The sequence below is a fragment of the Dipodomys spectabilis genome, unplaced genomic scaffold, assembly GCF_019054845.1.
Source record: "Dipodomys spectabilis isolate Male_0828 unplaced genomic scaffold, ASM1905484v1 ptg000108l, whole genome shotgun sequence".
NCBI classification, from domain to species: Eukaryota; Metazoa; Chordata; class Mammalia; order Rodentia; family Heteromyidae; genus Dipodomys; species Dipodomys spectabilis.
The window spans coordinates 22,008,317-22,028,716 of NW_024870785.1; the positions used below are offsets into that span (position 1 = coordinate 22,008,317).

General features: G+C 40.7%; 1 pseudogene; it reads left to right on the forward strand.

Moving 5' to 3' along the window:
- The first annotated feature begins 13,549 nt into the window (after positions 1 to 13,549).
- Positions 13,550 to 19,504, forward strand: LOC122114366 (annotated as a pseudogene).
- Positions 19,505 to 20,400: the final 896 nt, after the last annotated feature.

A 20,400-nucleotide genomic window follows, 5' to 3' on the forward strand; every position in this document is an offset into this window, starting at 1 on the left:
AAGCTAGCCCTTCGGGAAAAAGCTACTGTTTGCTGAAAGGCCTCAAAACTACCCAGACCCTAGCTTCATCACAGCATCTCTAAACTAGAGGAAACAGCCATCTCCCTCTTTTGTGATACTCAAAGCAGATCTCCCTTTCACTGAACTAGCCTGGGAGAAGGATCTGGGTAATGCAGAGCATTTTTCTGCCTGCTCAAACAAACTGTCTTAAGAAACCAATCAATCGCAAGAAAGAACAAACATTTGAATCCTTATCTTGGGGTTATTTTAGCCTAACATCAACTTATCTGACCTTGACTCAGACATATACTCATACTCATACTCAGACATATACATTACAAATAAGGGAAACCATGGGACCTATGTTTCTTTGGGCCTGGCTTACTTCACTTAATATAATTTTTTCCAAGTCTTTCCATTTCCTAACAAATGGGGCAAGGTCATTCTTTCTGATGGAGGCATAGAATTCCGTTGTGTATATATACCATATTTTCTTGCTCCATTCATCTACTGAGGGGCATCTGGGTTGGTTCCATATAATTTGAGGAGGGGAAGGGAAAAAACAAATCGTTTACATAGGGATACAGGTGGACCCATTGCAACAATGAGATGTACAAGTTGTTATTTCGAAAACGAACTTTACAACTTTGGTGCGGGGAGGAGGATTGGGTGGAGGGGGCAGGGGGAAGATGAGAAGGGATTGGAAGGGGAAACAAAGGAAGAGGCTACAATGCTGGATAAGAAATGTACTCATTATCTTGCCCATGTAATTACCCCTCTGTACAGTATTTTCACAATAAAATAAAAAAAAGAAACCAGTCAAGGGCTGGGAAGGTGGCTCAGTAGTAAAGCGCTTGCCTTGCATGCATGAGGTCAAGGGTTCGATTCCCCAGCACCACATAAGCAAAAAGAAAAAAAAAACCAGAAGTGGCACTGTGGTTCAAGTTGTAGAGCGCTAGCATTGAGCTGAAGAGTTGAGGGACAGCACCCAGGGCCAGAGTTCAGGCCATATGATCGGACGCCCTCCCCCCCCCAAAAATAAAAGAAACCAATCAAACCACAGGAAAACCAAACGTCACAAGCAGAACAGAGACTCCACCAATAGACTGGTTATGAACACAAGGAAGATACAGGATCTTCCCATGCCCCCCCTCCAAAAAAATTAAAAGAACTCTTTCTTGTACCTTTTTTTAATTTTTAATTTTTAAAAATTGTTTCCTATTAATCTTGTTTTTTCCTCTTATAATTTTTACTTTAGGTGTATATATATATGTGTGTGCTTTTTTAAAATCTCTATTGATCATTTGGTGATTTTTTTTTCTTTTCTTCATTCTTTTCATTTTTTTCTCTTTCTTTTTTGCGTGACTTAATTGCTGTTCTGTTCATCCTCAGATATATTCCATCGTCAATTATTAGACATTATCCCCCTTTATGTAAACATTTAATCCAGAAATTAATTATTCAACTCACAACCTCTTTGGCTTAAATTCCTCAATAGCACTATTATGTCTTTATAGCTATATAATATTTTAAGAATTTTTGTTTTTCCATTTTTTCTTGTTTTTTTTTTCTTCTCTTTTTTAATTTCTCTCCTATCAGTCTGTCCAATTCATTTACCTCTCTGAGATTAGGACTTGGTTAAATTCACTCTCCTTTTACCTCTCCATATCCCTCTAATCCTATTTTTCCTCACATTTCTCCCTAAACCTAACAATTTCTGGTTTGCCAAATTCTTCATTGCTGTTCTTAACCCATTCATCCATAGTTGTTTGATGTTGACTAGATTGTATCTGTTGAACTAGATTGTATCTGCAGCCTTTTGACTGTGCAACTACAGGACTTTGGTTGATGCTTGCCTTAAAATAGTCTTCTAGCACAAAATTGGTGTTACTTTCATACCAAATTGGGAGAACAAGCCAGAAAAACACAAGAAAAAAGGCAAGTCCGGGTATTTCAATTCCCACTCATGATAATCAGGTGACAGAACAGTTCATGAATAATCCAGAGGAGAGTTCCCAAAGAGCTCTACAAACAATTCTGGTAAACATGGTGAATGACAAGATTGAAAACCGGCAAAGGACTGAGTGTGAGCGTGATAGGGAGAGAAAGAGCAGGCAAACCAAAAATTAATACAGGAATCTCATGAGTGTGAGGAAGCTACTCAAAGATTGATACAGGAATTGTGTGAGCAGGATGAGAACAGTCAAAGAGAAATAAAGGAATTGTGTGAGCAGGCTGAGAACACTCAAAAGAAAGACACGAATTGCATGAGCAGGCTGAGAACAGAGATAGACACAGGAATTTTGTGAGCAGGCTTAGAACAGTCAAAGAGAACTACAGGAATTGTATGAACATGAGGAAGTTAATCAAAGTGTAAGTAATATAGGAATTGAGAGAGCAGGATAATAGACAAAGATCAGTAGAGGCATTCATGGAATCCATAAACAGAGAGCTGAAAGAAGTCAGGGAGACTACAAAGGGAATGCTGAATGGAGCCCAACAGAAGGAATGGGAGTCCAAGGAAACTATAACCAATCAACTAAGTGATTTGATAATAAACACTGAACACTAAATTAAAGAAGTAAAGAAGTTCATAAAGCTCTAAAACAAAGCTACAACAAAGAATTTGAAGCCATCAAAGCTGACCAATTAGAAGGAAAAGAAATAAAAAACAAAGTAGAAAGTCTTCACAGTAGCTTAGACCATGCAGAAGATAGAATCTCGGGGAATGAAGACATCCTAGATATTATAGAGAAAGAACATACAACCATCCAAGGCAAATCCAAGAAATATGATAGATCTATTCAAGATTTGAGAGACACCTAATCTGAAGATAATGGGTGTAGAAGAGCACCTAGGGACAGAAGTTAATGGCCTAGGAAATCCGTTTAACAGGACTGTAGCAGAGAACTTCCCAAACATGCAAAAAGATAGGCCTATTCAGATACAAGAGGCTTTTAGAAATCTAAATAGACCAGACCGGAACAGGACATCCCATTGTCACATTATAATCCGCACAGGATCAATTCAGACCAAGGAAAATATCCTTAAAGCTGGCAAAGAGAAAAGATCAATTACCTATAAAGGGAAACCAATTAGAATCACCTCAGATTTCTCAGCAGAGACAAAGCAAGAAGAGCCTGGAAGGATGTATGCCTTGCCCTAAAGACAAACAACTATCAACCAAGAATACTGTACCCAGCTAAACTCTCCTTCCTAACCGAAGGTCAAATAAAAACATTCCATACCAAAGAAAAATTGAAACAATATATCTCCACCAAACCAGCCTTAAAAAAAGATTCTTAAAGATGTCCTACACATAGAAAACCAACAAGACCACAATAAAGGCCAAGAAACCACACCCAACTGAGAATCCAAGAACCATAGGAAGAACTCACTTGTAGCAGCTCCCAAGGTGAATAACATGGCAGGAACTCCCAAATACCTCTTAGTCCTATCTCTCAACATTAACCAACCTAACTCTCCCATTAAGCGACATAGACTGTCTAGTTGGATTAAAAAGCAAGACCCTTCTATCTGCTGCCTTCAGGAGACACCTTTCCCATAAAAACAAACACATTTTGAATGTGAAAGGCTGGAACAAAATCTACCAAGCAAATGGCCCCCATAAACAGGTGGGAGTTCCAATCCTAATATGAGATAAAAAGAGACTTCAAATTAAAATTAGTGAGAAGAGATAAAGAAGGTTGCTACATACTAATTAGAGGATCTCCACTCCAAGAGGATGTTACAATTGTAAATATCTATTCGCCAAACAACGGAGCACACAAATTTATCCAAGAAACACTATTTTCTCTCAAATCTCACATAGATCCAAAGACATTAATTGTTGGGGACTTTAACACACCACTATCCCTACTAGATAGATAGGCTGATAGTGTGGCTTGATCTCAAAGACTCACAACCCTTGCTTGACTTTTTGCTTAAGGCTCATACTCTACCACTTGAGCCACAGCTGATCTTCTGGTTTTTGCTAATTGGAGATAAGAGTCGCATAGATTAGTCTGGCCTCAAACTTGGATATTAAGATTTCAGCCTTTAGGTCCATAGCTAGGATTACAGACATGAGCCACCAGTGCCCATCTAAATTCCTCTTCAAAGACCCTTTTCTGGGGGTTGGGCATATGTTTTAGTGGAAAAATGCTTACCTAGCTTGCGTGAAACCCTGGGTTCAATTCCTCAGTACCACATAAACAAAAAAAAGCATGAGGTGACACTGGATTCAAGTGGTAGAGTACTAGACTTGAGCAAAAGAAGCTCAGGGACAGTGCCCAGGCCCTGAGTTCAAGCCCTTGGACTGGTAAAGAAGAAGACCCTCTTCCCCAATAAAGGCTCATTCTGAAGGATTGATGGTTAGAATCTCAACATGTGCATTTTGAAAAAGACACAATTTAGTCAAGAACAACATCTAACACCAAAGCCCTTACATCCATACTTAAAGAGGAACTAGTACTATGTTTTTCTTCTTGGGTCTGATACTTGTTTACCTTGCTCATTTTGCAAAAGATGGCTAGTTTCTCCCACACTATATTTGCAAACCAAATTGTCTGTCCACATGAATTCCTAATTAATCTCACAATGGCTCTACAGTCTGTTCTATATTAACTTTGGGGGAACTTTCCTAGAACTCCAAACACTTTTTGTATAAAATTTGAATAAAAAACTTAAAATGACATTTAAAAATGAGATGAGAAAATACCTTGTTCATTTCTTGTTGATCATGGGGCCAGAACTCAAGGCTTGGGCACTGTCCCTGAGAGTACTTTGCTCAAGTCCAGTGATCTACCACTTTGAGATACAGTGCCACTTCCACTGAATTGTATGTTTGTAAAAATCTTTAAGACTACTTGAAGCCTTCAATTTGCTTTGACCTCATCACTTATATAAACTGTCTAATATGCTAACCAGAACTCTTTCCTGAGTAGCAGTGAGCAGCTAAGTACCCATATCCTCTTGAGTTCAAGCAGTTGATTTGGTAGCTTCTAAAAGTTTAAAAATCCCACCTCTTCTAAAATGAACTGTATTACGTGTATGTAGGGGAGCCCAGAAAGACCCCTGCTGTTGGGCTTAGATGAGGTGTTGCCCACGGAAGAGGAGAGGCCTCTCACCAGGCAGACTAATGGTCCGGAGGAAGATGGCAGAGGAGAAGCTGGAGGCTAAACAAACTCTGGCATACAAAGCAGTTTTAAAGATCCAGTGAGCAGTCCTATGCTAGAGAATCACATCAAGTGTGCCATCACAATACAGAGAGTTTGGCCAGAGAGGAAAAATTCAAACAGCTTGGTTAAGGAGACAGATCTGAGCACTTGCTGGTTTCTGCAGGTTCAGCAGCTGTGGCTGCTGCAGTGGCCTCCCTATCAATAGAGAGACACAGACAACAAACACTGTGAACTAATGGATTCTACTCACCATCAGCAAGAACTGACAAGGAAGACGTGAAGGACCTCTACGATGAAAACTTTAAAAACCTGAAAATGGCAGAACTTAGGAAGTGGAAACTCTCCTCCCCTCCCCAAAAAAAAAAATGTTCCTGGATTGGAAGGAACAACATCCTGAAAATGGCAATATTTCCAAAGGCTATCTACAAATTCAATGCGTTACCTATCGATATTCTGACCTCTTTCTTCAATGCAATAGAAAAGTAAATCCAAAAATTCAAATGGAAGAATAAAAGACCCCAACTAGCAAAAATGACCCTTAACAGAAAGAACATTGCTGGAGGAATATAAATAGCAAACTTCAAACTCTACTACTAAGCCATAGTCATCAAAACAGCTTGGTACTGGCACAAGAACAGACCTAAGTACCAATGGAATCGAACTGAAAACCCACAGACCTATAGCCACGTAATCTTTGATAAGGAAGCTAAATAAATAGAATGGAAGAAAGACAGCCTCTTCAGTAAATGGTGCTGGCAAATTTGGTTAATTGCCTGTAGAACACTAAAGCTGGATCCTTATATATCACACTGCACCAGCATCAACTCCATATGGATCAAAGACCTCAAAGTCAAAGCAGGCACTCTGAAAACATTATAAGATGGAATAGGAGAAACACTAGGCTTCTTTAGCACAGGACAAAATTTTCTTAATAGAGACCCAGAAATACAACAAATCAAAGAAAAGTTGGACAAATGGGATTTCATGAAGAAGCAGAGCTTCTGCATGGCAAAGGACATAGCTGGCAAGATCAATAGAAAGCCCACAGACTGGGAGAGGATTTTCACTAGCCATACAACAGATGAGGGTCTCATATCTAAAATATACATGGAACACAAAAAATTAAATCCCCCAACTACAAATCTTCAAAGAAACAACTGCCTGATAAAAAAAGTGGACTAGAGACTTAAAGAGAAACTTTTCTGAAGAGGAAATAAAAATGACCATTAGACACATGAAGAAATGCTGAACCTCCCTACCCATGAAAGAAATGCAAATGAAAACAATACTGAGATTCCACCTCACCCCAGTTAGAATGGCTGTGATCAAGAACTCTAATAACAACAGATGCTGGAGGGGATGTGGCCAGAAGGGATCCCTACTACATTGTTGGTGGGAGTGTAAACTTGTTCCACCACTTTGGAAAGCAGTATGGAGGTTCCTGAAAAGACTTCACATAGAGCTCCCCTATGACCCAGCAATCCCACTTTTGGACATTTACCCTAATGTTTACAAACAAGACCACACTAAAGCTACCAGCACAACTATGTTTATTGCAGCATTATTTACCATAGCTAAGATATAGAACCAACCCAGATGCTCCTCAGTAGATGAATGGATCAAAAAAATGTGTCATATATACACAATGGAATTCTGTGCCTCCATCACAAAGAATGACATTGCCTCATTTGTGAGGAAATGGAAAAACTTGGAAACAATTATATTAAGTGAAGTAAGCCAGGTCCAAAGAAACATAGGTCCCATGGTTTCCCTTATTTGCAATAACTAGTATATGTTTGGGACAAGCAGAAAAAGTCAAAAGCTATGTACACATGACCATACAAGATGATGTTAAGCGAAATGAACCCTAAGATAGAGACACAAATATCCTCTTTCTTGCTTGCTATTGTTTCTAAAGTATTTATAATGTACTATGTGATATTTTTTGTTTCTTTTTATGTTCCTTCCAAAGGTATAACCCCTGTTTTCACAGTATTTGATGTCGGTGCCCTGCATCTTGTATATACACTTCTCTAATACAGGGAGAGGAATGGAAAAAACAAAATGCTTAAATAAGGATACAGGTTGATCCATTGTAACAATGAGATGAACTTTACAACTTCAGTGGCAGGGGGTGGGGGTGGGGGTGCAGTGTAGTTGTGGAGTGTGAGGGAAGGGATGGTAGGAGAAAAACAAAGGATGAGGCAAAAATGCTCGATAGGAAATGTACTCATTATCTTGATCATGTAATTCTAACCCCTCTGTACAGTATTCTTACAATAAAAATGTTCAAAAAAGAAATGTTCTCATAACATTATGTATGTAACTGTATCCCCTCTGTACATCATCTTGACGGTAAAATTAAATTTAAGAAAAAGCAAAGAAAAAACAGACAACACTTGTCACCATCTAACCAATAAGAGCTGAGCCCCATCCCTCTCATTCTCCTCTCTGATTAAGGTTATTTTCTAGCTTTCCTTAAATGTGAACAGGTTTCTCTTATTTGCAATAACTAGTGAATGTCTGAGACAAGCAGAAGCGGTCAGATAAGTTGATGTAAGGCTAAATGAACCCCAGGATAAGGATTCAATGTTTTTTTTTTTCTTTCTTGCGATTGTTTCTAACATATTTATAAATGATTTCTTTGTTGCTTTGTATGTCCCTTCCCCATAGTATAACCCCTGTTTTCACTGTACTTGAAGTTGGTATAATTTGTGGAGGGGAAGGGAAAAAACAAATTGTTTTTAGGGATACGGGTAGACCCATTGCAACAATGAGATGTACAAGAAGTTTTGTCGAAAAAGGAACTTTACGACATTGGTGGAGGGGGAGGTGAGAGGGTGGAGGAGGGTGGGTGGGGGAGATGGGAAGGGATGGGAAGGGGAAACAAAGGAGGAGGCAACAATGCTTGATAAGAAATGTACTCATTACCTTCCCATGTAATACCTCTATATGGTATTTTCACAATAAAATATATGTATATACATATATTTAAAAAACAAACATAAAAATCTGAACAGATGGTGCATCCAGTGCTGTTTCTGTTAAGCATGCTGCTGCCTTCTAAAACTACAGAATTTTAAGGAACCGTGGAGAAGCAGGGATCCCACTGAAAAGGAACTCTAACAAAATTAAAGCTCCTTTCTAACATTGGCATTTTAGGACATTTCAGCCTCCTATGGGCAGATGACAGACTTACAGGAGCAAGAATGTGCATGGTCTGTTCAAATATTCTATCTGTCCTTTGCCACCATCTTGTCCTCCTCCACAATGTGCTGGCTCATGTTGTTCTACATAGTTAGAAGTTCTTTGAAAGTCAGAATCCAGTCAGCCAGTGACTTTTCTAGTTCCTGCATTTAAACACAAGAAAGAGGGTATAAAGAAAATCTTCACTCTATTTGATGTTGGTATAATTTGTGGAGGGGAAGGGAAAAAACAAACCGTTTAACTAGGGATACAGGTGGGCCCATTGCAACAATGAGATGTATAAGTCTTTATGTCGAAAAACGAACTTTACAACTATGGTGTTGGGGTGGGGGAGGATCGGGTGGGGCGAGGAGGAGAGTATGGGAAGGCATGGGAAGGGGAAACAAAGAGGAGGCAACAATGCTTAATAAGAAATGTACTCGTTATCTTGCCCATGTAATTGTAAATCCTCTGATTGGTATTCTCACAATAAAAAAATAAAATATAAAAAAAGAAAGCCTTCAACTCAAGCTGCTGCTGTTCCCATACCTATAAGATAATCCTTTGATTAGACTCAAGGGGAAGAGGACCAGTCAAGGAAAGGGACCATAGGAATGAAGACCTACCTTGTTGGCCAGCCTCAAACCAAGTTGCCCTGAAAAGAACATTCCTTCCTGCTTTCCTTTTCATTGCCTCAATATCTCTCTAATGTTTATACAACTCACTCTGATTTAAAATATAGGTCAACACCTCAATTTAGAGAACAGTGAAGTTAATATTTAGTTGATATATATATATTTTTTGGGGGGGGTCCGGTTGTGGGGCCTGAACTCTGGGCCTGGGCGCTGTCCCTCAGCTCTTCAGCTCAAGGCTAGTGCTCTACCACTTGAGCCACAGCGCCACTTCCGGCTTTTTTCTTTTTGCTTATGTGGTGCTGAGGAATTGAACCCAGGGTCTCAGGCATTCAAGGCAAGCGCTCTACCACTGAGCCACCTTCCCAGCCCCTTAGTTGAAATATATTTAATAATGCTATATGTATTTAAAAGGAGATAAATAGGTGGTATCTTCTTTTAAAAATCTGAGGAATGCAGTGCTGAAGTCATCATCACATACAATTTTCTTCAACTGGCATTATTTTTTGGCTAACTTTTGAAATGAAAGAGTGTAAGAAATTTTTAAAAATATAATTAGTGCAGATTTATCAGCAAAAAATTCATCTGGCTGTGGATACATAATTTGTTGGTTTCTCTATTTTTCTTTGTGGTGGCTATCAAACAGAATTTTATGAAAACATAGGCAAACGATCAGTAGCCATACCCTTGATGATTTGGGTTCTATTTAATTTTTTGTGCTTATCCTGGGACTTGCACTCATTGCCTGTGCACTGTCCCTAACTTTTACTGCTCGAGGCTACTACTCTAAAACTTGAGCCATAGTTCTACATCCATACTTTGGTTGTTAATTGGAGATAAGACTCACAGACATTCTGTCATTGGGCCCAACTTCAAACCAAGGTTCCTATATCTCAGCCTCCATAATAGCAAGGATTATAACCATGAGCCACTGTTAGCCACATTGTGTCTTTTTTTAGAAGCATCTGTAAATAATAATAATAATAGAAAACTATCACTATAAAAGCTCAAACCTGTAATCCCCTACCTATTTCAGTGGCTGAGATCAATAGGATCATGGTTTAAAGCTAGACTGGTCAGACAATTCAGTTTGTTATTTTTTTTAACCTGCTGGTCCCAGAGCTTAAATTCAGGCCTTGGTACTGTATATGAGTTGCTTTTCATTAAGGCTAGTGTTCTACCTCTTGAGCCACAGTGAGTAGTATATTAGAGGGAAGAGGTAAGGAGACTGCCCAGTCTGGCTCCAAACTACCATCTAAAAACCTAAGCCTCCAAAGTAGCAAATCAGACATTATTATTTTCAACTAAGCAGAAAAAATAAACAGACTGGAGGTATGGTTCAAGTGTTACAGTTTCAGCCTTGTTTGGAAAAAGTTAAGGAAATTTAAGCCCCAGTATTGGCACATATGCACACAGAAGCATGTAGATACATACATACACAGGGTCCTATACTCAATTCCCCGGGATGAAAAAAAGATTAAAATATTAAATTAAATTAGAAGGACAAAAATAAGTAATTTAAACAGTTAAAAAAAAAAACACTACCATAGCCAGGTGCTGGTGGCTCATGCATTTAACCCTAGCTACTCAGGAGGCTGAGATCTGAGGATCGTGGATCAAAGCCAGCTCAGACAGGAAAAGTCCATGAGACTCTTATCTTCAATAATCCACTCAAAAACCTTGAAGTGGCGCTGTAGCTAAAGTTGTATAGTGCTAGCCTTGAGCTGGAGACCATATGTACTGAGCCCAGGCCCAGAGTTCAAGCCCATGACCAAGAAAAAAAAACCCAAACAAATAGAAAATCAAAAACAAAAACAAAACCTGCCATAGCTGAATTGTGACTAAGGTGGTAGAATACTTTCTTCCCATAAACTAGGTATGAGTTCAATCCCCAGTGTTGTTCATACCAAAACAACCCAATAAAAGCACACCAAGAACTATCTAACAAAAATATATCATACTTGGTAAAGAAAATTAAAACTTACAAAAATAATTGAAGTAGAGCTAACATGTGACTCATATCCTATTAAACACCAAAAAAAAAAAAAAAATGGCAGAACTTGAGCTGAAAACAAAACAACCCTCAGAGAGAGTCCCCAGGCCCTGAATTCAAGCCTTTCCCAACTCCCAAAAGAAAAAACCCTCAGGAGTTGAGTTTTTGTTCCTGCTAGCTTTGAGCAAAAAAAAATCCAAAAATCTCATGGACAGTGAAGTAGTGTGGCATAAATTGTAGAGCCTGCTAGTTTTGATCTAAGAAAACAAGCCAGGTTTCTCTGGCTCATGCCTTGTCCCTGACAGACAATACGTAGGCACTGAGTTCAATCCCCACAACTGACAAAATAACTAAATAAATTAAATTCTGAGTGTGAATAGCTAGGTTCTAATAATAAAGGACATGAACTTTAAAAAAGGTGGAAGGCAAAATCAAATAAATGAAAAGGTGCAAAAAGGAGCATATTAAAGATTTCTAAATCATGGCTCAAAACTGTAATCTTATTTGCTCAGATTGCTGAAATCTAAGGATCGTGGTTCAAAGCCATCCTGGGCAGAAAGTACAGGAGACTTATTTTACTGTGTTCAGTACTGGGGCTTGAACTTGCTATGATTTCCTTATGGCTAGAGGTCTACTTCTTCCTACCTCTTGGCAATTAATTAGAGATAATTGTCTCATTGATTTTCTTGCCCAGATTGCCTTCGAACCATGATTCTAAGATTTCAGTCCAACCTGTAATGCTCTTGGCTTGCTGTTGATATTCTAATCTCCTATTGACCACCGAAAAATCAGAAGCTGAGCTGTGGCTTAACTAGTGAAACTTGCCACCATTAAGGTAAAAATAAATAAATCCTCAAGGAGAGTCATCAGGCCTTAATTTCAAGAACTAACAACCAGCACTCAATTTGAAAAAAATAAAAAAAGAACCTCAGTCACCATTACCTGAGTTTGAGCCCTAGAAGAAGAGCTACAAAAAAGAGAAACAGCCTGTAGTTTACCTGTGTTCAAATTTGTAAAGCATGGTAGTTTCAGGAGGAAAGAAAAAACTAAGCATGAAAGCTAGCCCCTAAGAACAATTGTCAAAAAAAGAAATAATAAATACCTGAAAAGGTGAAAGAAAAGGTAATTAAAGATTTGTAAATGTTGACTCACACTTATAATCCTGAGTGCTAAAGTCACTGAAGTCTGAAGATCATGGTTCAAAGCCATCATGGGCAGGAAAGTCCATGAAACTTGCTTCAGTTTGTTCAGTCGAGGGACTTAAACTTGAAGTGTTTTGCTCATGGCTAAAGCTCTACTATCTTCTGCCTATTAGTGGTTGATTGGAGGTAAGTCTCATAGACTTTCCTGCCCATGCTGACTTTGAATAGTGATCCTCAGATTTCAAGCCTCACTGTACTGCCCTTGACTACCCATGGGACTCTTGTGTCATATTAAACACTTAAAAAAAGGCAGAAATTGAGCTGTGGTTCAAGTAGTAGAGCCTTCTACCTTTCAATTAAATAAGTAAATCAATAAAACCTCAGAAAGAGAGGGGCAGAATGAGAATGAAAGACGGGAAATCCTACACTAAGCAAAAGTAGAGAAATGTAAATATCACCTGTTGTGGAAGAAATAAATTGTACTGTCAAAGCTTATAGAATTCACAAACTTTATAGTCCATGATAATGATAATTTGCCTTGTGAAGGTTAAAATATGTTTGTGACTTCAACTAAATATCACTATTCCACAATTCTGTGAAATAAGAGAAATTTAGGTAATCATCTAATCTCAATAATAATAAAAACCTCAGAAAGAGTCACCAGGCCTTCATTTCAAGCCCTAAGTCACTAACCTGCCCCAACTCCGACCAAAAAAAAAAAAAAACACTATGACCAGGACCTGAGTTCTCACACTAGGAGCAGAAGCCAAATGAAACAAAAAGTAGACTGTAGTAGTCCTATGGCCCAAGTAATAAAGCAAGCTACTTTTAAGAGGAAAGAAAAAGAAAACCTGAGTATGAAGGCTAGACCCTAAGCCCCTGACTCTTCCCATAATGGAAAGTGGATCAATCATGGAATCCAACAGTTTATGCTTGTTCTTGGGATCACAGCTGAAAATGCCCCTTCAGGTCTAGGCCCTCCAATCAAAAATGGAAGGAAGGCAGGCTTGTTCTTGGCTTCTGGCACACAAGGACCTTGTGCAGAGGAAGTTCCTCCTCTTGTTTCCTGGATCCCAGGGTTCAGCCTCTCTTGTGAGTCAGAGTGGGAGTTGGATGGCAGGATGACCAGAAGATCCAAATAGAGTGTCAACTGTGCTAATGGACTTGCAGGTGGAAGCTGGATGCCAGGGTAGGTGGGAACTGGTAGGGTCTTCTGATTACCCAGCAATGGGGAGACTGAGTTGGAGCACCTGCTGGCTCCACCTATAATCAAGTCCGCCCCACCTCCTCTGCCCCTGTAACAACCAGAGGTATAAATGGGGATCTGAGTTCACTGTGTCAGATTCCTGCTTCCCAGCTCTACCTGTGGGCACCACTGCTGAAGACACACATCCAACAGCTCCACAGCCCTGCACCATGAGAGAGATTGTGTACACACAGGCGGGCCAGTGTGGCAACCAGATTGGCACAAAGGTGAGCATGGCACTGGCCATGGATCTGAGTCTCAAATTTAGGGGAAGGAGAAGGAGGACGGGGTTGGAGTGTGGAGGTGGTGGTGGTCATGGCTAGGCTGAGGTAGGTGGGGCTGCAAATGAAGTCCCCCAGATAGCTTCTCCAATTTCCCTAATTTGTGTGGCCCTGGTAGGTGTGGTTTTTAAGCAAGGCTGGGGTGGTTTCAAATCCCTTGCATGTCTTAGTCTTACCTGAGCCTCAAGTCTTTGTATTTAGTTTCCTGGGAATAGACTAATGCACTTTTGGTCTGGTTTGAATGCAAGGACTGCAGTGTCTTTGAGCTGAAAGATACAGAGGATTCCCTTTGTGTCAACTGATGAGTGTCAGATAATTGAGAACAGTTCTTCTACCTTAATGAAAATTTCTCTGAGTTTTCATGCCCCATCTCATCTCCCTTAAGTTGGGTGTTTTCTAAATCAGTGGTTGTCATGTATGCTCTGAGGACACTTGGAGTTCTGGAGACCCTTCTAGCTGAGTCTTCAAGTTACTGCTTTGGCAATTTCATGTCCATGTAAGGCCAGCTACTCGTCATAGAATACAAACAGAATATGGTACCGTATAAGATGGAATACTCTAGGAGAACCCAGATGTCTTCTGTTCAGCCAGATAGCAAAGAGATTAACAAAACTAAAATACCACCAATTTCTGTGTTTTTTTTAATTTAGAAAATGTAATTAATTTTTACAAATATATTTGTGTCAACAGGACATAGGTTTCTTATAGTAACTTTAAAATGCATTGTTTGGACAGTTATCATTCTACTTCATAATACACTTCTGTTTCCATCTCCATTTTGGGAAATGGTAAGCGTTGAGCACAATATTGATTGCACTGGCAACTACTATGGAGATAGCCATTTACAGCTGCAGAGAATCGAGGTGTATTACAATGAGGCAGCTGGTGAGTGTCTCCCATCTGGCTTCCCATACCATGGCAAAATAGTTCCCCGGGGAATACTACTGACAAGGAAGGAGTTCCTGCCTTTCTTATGGTAGTATTGTAGTTTTAATTTGGGACCTTGATCTTTTTTTCTTTTTTTGGGTCCGGTCGTGGGGCCTGAACTCTGGGCCTGTGCACTGTCCCTCAGCTCTTCAGCTCAAGGCTAGCACTCTACCACTTGAACCACAGCGCCACTTCCGGCTTTTTTCTTTTTGCTTATGTGGTGCTGAGGAATCGAACCCAGGGCCTCAGGCTTGCAAGGCAAGCGCTCTACCACTGAGCCACCTTCCCAGCCCCTAGGGGACCTTGATCTTGTAAGTCAAGTGCTGTATCCAACTGAGCCACTCCACCAGATACTTTGTTTTAATTTTTGAGTATACTCTTGTATACCCAGGAAAGCCTTATACCTGAGTTCCCCCTAGCTCTACTTGCTGACTAACCACATCTGGATTTTTTTTTTCTGGTCATGGAGCTTGAACTCTGGGCCTATGCACTGTCGCTCAACTCTTTAGCTCAAGGCAAGCAGCTCTACCACGTTCAGTTTGCTGGTGTTTTATTGGAGATATGAGTCTGGCCGGCTTTTTGTGCCCTGGCTGGCTTTGAACCGTGATTCTCTGATCTCAGCCTTCTGGGTAGCTAGGATTAAAGGTGTGAGCGCGTTTCACATAATTAAAAATGAGACTGCCTAAATATGCATTCTAAAACAATTGATAAAATATAATATAATCCAATGCCATTTGGTTGTGTTCTGATCATCCTTCTAAGCTCAAGGCCTGGGCACTGACTATGAGCTTCTTTTGTTTTGGGTAGTTTCTTGGAGATGAGTCTCCCAGACTTTCCTGCCCCAGCTGACTTCAATCTGCAATGCTAAGGTCTCATCTCAGATTTTTGAGTAGCTAGAATTACACCCTTAAGCAACCAGAGCCCAGTTACATTGCCTCTTTAAAATACAGATTAAATTTCTAAAACAATATTTTGAAAAAGAAAATTTAAAAAATTTTAAAGAGGGATGTTCAGTCACTAATATATATGAGAATAGTCCAAATCACAAAGCATAAATAAAGTGTCTCACCCTGAAATCTATAACATTTCTGGTCTCGAGCATTTTGAATATGAATACTTGGCCAACAATAAATTCTTTTTAAGGTTTTTAAAGTAAGAAAACATTCTTGTGATGTAGAAAAAACCAATACTAATTTGTAAACATTGCTTTTAAATGAATCATATTGTCTTTCCTATCATAAATAGCCTAATTGAAGTCTACAGAGTAGATTTTCAGTTTTTGTAACTGCCAATGTAAAGTTCATTTAATTTTATATTGAGTTTCCATTCTACATTATTGTCTACAAACAGAATCGTGGATAATTGGCTTTCCTGTGTATTAAACCAATGAACAAGTACAAACAAAAGTACAAAGCCATTTAATTTATTTGAGTTTTATAGATCTACATTTTGGGATGTCCTCACCTTGGTATTTTGTGTTAATATTGTTTAAGTAATCATCTGATTTTAATCATCTGATTCCTTGGTTGAGAGTGTTTGGGTTGGATTGTGTCACTCCTATGAACAGTATTTTAGGTTGTGTCTTTATTAGATCCTGTATATCCAGCAGGATGGCCAGTTTTCTTCATGTGAATGTTTAGGAAGGGGGTATTCTAAAACTGGTGTTTACATCATGTTAAGTGCTTTCCCTTGGGCCAGATCAGGTTAAATGGGAAATTGCATGTCATTGCCCAAGGTTGCTCTGAGAATTTGAATACAGGGATATGTGCTATTTGATAACCATTATTGAAGCATTATAAGACAAGAAATATGTATTGTATATATTTTCCCCAGGAAAGCCTTACACTTGAATTCCCCTACATCTACTTGGTGACTAGCCATACCTGGCTCTTTTTGTTTTTGGTGTGGGGAGGGGTCGGTCATGTGGCTTGGACTCTGGGCCTAGGCACTGTCCCTCAACTCTTCAGTTCAAGGCAAGCAGCTCTACCTCTTGAGCCACAGTGCCATTTCTGGTTTTCTGTTAGTTTATTGGATATAAGAGTCTCCCAGACTTTTCCTGCCCCAGCTGGCTTTGAACAGTGATCCTCTGATCTCAGGCTCCAGAGTAGCTAGGATTACAGGCATGAGCCACTGGTGCCTGGCACCTGGCTCATTTCTTGAGAAAGGTAATTGGGGAAGGGAAGGGATAGTGGGAGCACAACAAAGGAAGGGGTAACAATTTTTGACAAGAAATGTTCTCATTTCCTTACTCATGTAACTGTAAGTCCTCTATACAGCACCTTTACAATAAATTAAAATTAACAAAAAAAGAGAAAGATGCTTGCTGATAGGCACTGGTGACTCATTCCTGTAATGCTGGCTACTCAGAAGGCTGAGATTTGAGGATCATAGTTCAAAGCCAGCCTGGGCAGGAAAGTCCCTGAGACTCTTATCTCCAATAAAACACTCAGGAAACTGAAAGTGGGGCTGTAGCTCAAGTGATAGAGTGCTAGCCTTGAGCGGGGAGCTGAGGGACAGTGCCCAGGCCCAGAGTTCAAGCCCCACGATGAACCAAAAAAAAAAAAAAAGGTGTTGTCACCTTTCTTTTGCCCCATTAGACTCAAAGCCTGATGCTCATCTTTGCCTCCTGAGTAGCTGAGATTTCAGCCACCATGCCCAAAGCAAAGGAATGAATATTCATGGAAATAGACAACTGCCAATGTCCTTAAAGTTGCTGAAGCCTCTTACATGGGGATTCATGCTCAAGATATCTTTTCTGTTTCCATGTCTCAAATGCTGTAATTTTTTTTTTGGGGGGGGGGTTCTGGTTATGGGGCCTGAACTCTGGGCCTGGGCGCTGTCCCTCAGCTCTTCAGCTCAAGGCTAGCACTCTACCCTTTGAGCCACAGCACCACTTCCGGCTTTTTTCTTTTTGCTTATGTGGTGCTCAGGAATGGAACCCAGGGACTCAGGCATGCAAGGCAAGTGCTCTACCACTGAGCCACCTTTCTAGCCCCTCAAATGCTGTAATTTTTGTAATGAATGCTGAGAGTCACTTAGAATCACTTGCTCTGCCCCCTAAGTTCCTTGTCAAGTATAAGCCTAAGTCAACTCTTGTTCCCACAGGCAACAAATATGTTCCTCGGGCCATCATGGTGGACCTAGAGCCAGGCACCTTAGATTCAGTGAGATATGGACGAGTTGGCCAGAGCTTTAGGCCAGACAACTTCATATATGGTATGTCATCATGGTCCATGGGTCCTAACATCCAGGCATTCCAGTGCTGGGCTGAGCCTTTATCCACCTAGATATTGTCCTCACCAAACCTACCTATTCCAGTCCATGGGAGTCATGCCCCTGGACATTCAGACAGTTCAGATCAGTGTCACTCTGCACGCCCTCCATGACAAAACAGCCTCTGAAGGAAAAGAGCAGCAAGCAGGGAAAGCCTCCAACAAGGTTTCAGCGCTGCTGGTCATTTCAAAGGCCTGGCAATAACAGAGAACCACTTCAGGACACCAGAAATTAAAGCACAGCTATGTGTGAGCAAGGTGCAGACAAGTGCTTGCAGCTTAGCTTCACTGTAACCACACTGTGCTCCTGTGCCTCTTGTGAAATTAACTACATTTCCAGTATTGAGGCAGGCTCGGTTCTTCATTTCTAGAAGTACTTGATTTGGGTTAAAATGTATTTTCCTCCACATTGTCTTTACTTTTCTTTAGAACCTGGATGATTTGTAGGGTCCCAGATACATCGAAAACATTTCCTTATTTCACCAAAGTGTATCTAAAGTAATAGCAAAGGTTAGCTCAGAAGAGTCCTATTGTCTTCACAATAGGACAGGCACAGTCATTATTCTTGGAGTGTGTGTCTCATCGTGTCTTTGTGTCTCATAGGCCAGAGTGGGTCAGGCAATAACTGGGCCAAGGGCCACTACACAGAGGGAGCCGAGATGGTGGAATCCGTGCTGGATGTGGTACGGCGGGAGTCAGAAAGGTGTGACTGTCTCCAGGGTTTCCAGCTGGCCCATTCCCTGGGAGGTGGCACCGGGTCAGGCATGGGCACCCTGATTCTCAACAAGATCCTAGAGGAGTACCCAGACTGCATCATGAATACCTTCAGCATCATGCCCTCCCCCAAGGTGTCAGACACTGTGATTGAACCCTACAATGTGATCTTGTCTCTCCATCAGTTGGTGGGAAATGCAAATGAGACTTTCTGCATCGACAACGAGGCTCTGTACGACATCTGCTCCCACACCTAAAGCTGCCCACACCCACCTATGGAGACATGAACCACCTGGTGTCAGCCATCATGAGCTGGGTCACCAACCGCCTGCGCTTCCCCGGACAGCTGAATGCAGACCTGCGCAAGCTGGCCACGAATTTGGTGCCCTTCCCCCGCCTACACTTCTTCATGCCTGGCTTTGCACCCCTGACCAGCCGCGCTAGCCAGCAGTACCATGCTCTCTCAGTGCCCGAGCTTACCCACCAGATGTTTGACGCCAAGAACATGATGGTCTCCTGTGATCTGCACCATGGCCGCTATCTGACAGCGGCTGCCATCTTCCGAGGCCGCATGTCCATGAAGGAGGTAGATGAGCAGATGCTCAACATGCAGAGCAAGAACAGCAGCTACTTTGCAGACTGGATTCCCAACAATGTGAAGACAACTGTGTGTGACATCCCCCCGCGTGGCCTCACGATGTCGGCCACCTTCATCGGCAACAACACGGCCATCCAAGAACCCTTCAAGCGGTTTTCCCAAAAATTTAGAACCATGCTCCAGCGCAAGGCATTCTTGCACTGGTACATGGCCGAGGGGATGGATGAGATGGAGTTCACTGAGGCTGAGAGCAATATAGATGACCTGGTGTACGAGTACCAGCAGTGCCAAGATGCCACTGCTGATGAACAGGGGGAATTTGAAGAAGACTAAGTGGAGGAAGAAGTTTAAGACTTCCCATTGGTAACAGTGAAACAGGAGTGTCAGAGCCTGCCAACTATTTCTCAAATGAATGTTGCTTTCCTGAGCAACTGTTGTAGTCCTGCTGTGTATCATCATGCACAGACTTTCCTGGCAGGAATTCACTGATGGTGAATGTAAAAATTCAGATTTCTTTCTTTTTTTTAATTTTAATTTTTATTTATTTATTTTATTTTATTTGTGAACATACTGTACAGAGGGGTTACAATTACATGGGCAGGATAATGCGTACATTTCTTACCAAGCATTGCAGCCTCCTCCTTTGTTTACCCTTCACATCCCTTCCCAGCATCCCCCCTCCCCCCCCCAGTCCCAATCCTTCTCCCCCCCCCCCCCCACACGGACATTGTAAAGTTCGTTTTGGACATGAAAATTTGTACTTCTCATTGTTGGAAGTATCCTTAAGCGACTTGTTTGTCCCCATCTCCTCCACAAGTTATACTGACATCAAATATAGTGAAAGCAGTGTTTATACTGTGGGGGAGGGACATACAAAGCAACAAAAAAATAATCTTATAAATGCGTTAGAAACACATGTATGAAAGAAAAAAACATTAAATTACATATCTAAGGGTTCATTTTCCTAACATCACCTTATCTGACCTTTTCCGCTTGACTCATACGTATACTAGATATTGCAAATAAGGGAAACCATGGGGCCTATGTTTCTTTGGGCCTGGCTAACTTCGCTTAATATAATTTTTTCCAAGTCTTTCCATTTCCTAACAAATGGGGCAATGTCATTCTTTCTGATGGAGGCATAGAATTCCATTGTGTATATATACCACATTTTCTTGATCCATTCATCTACTGAGGGGCATCTGAGTTGGTTCCATATCTTAGCTATG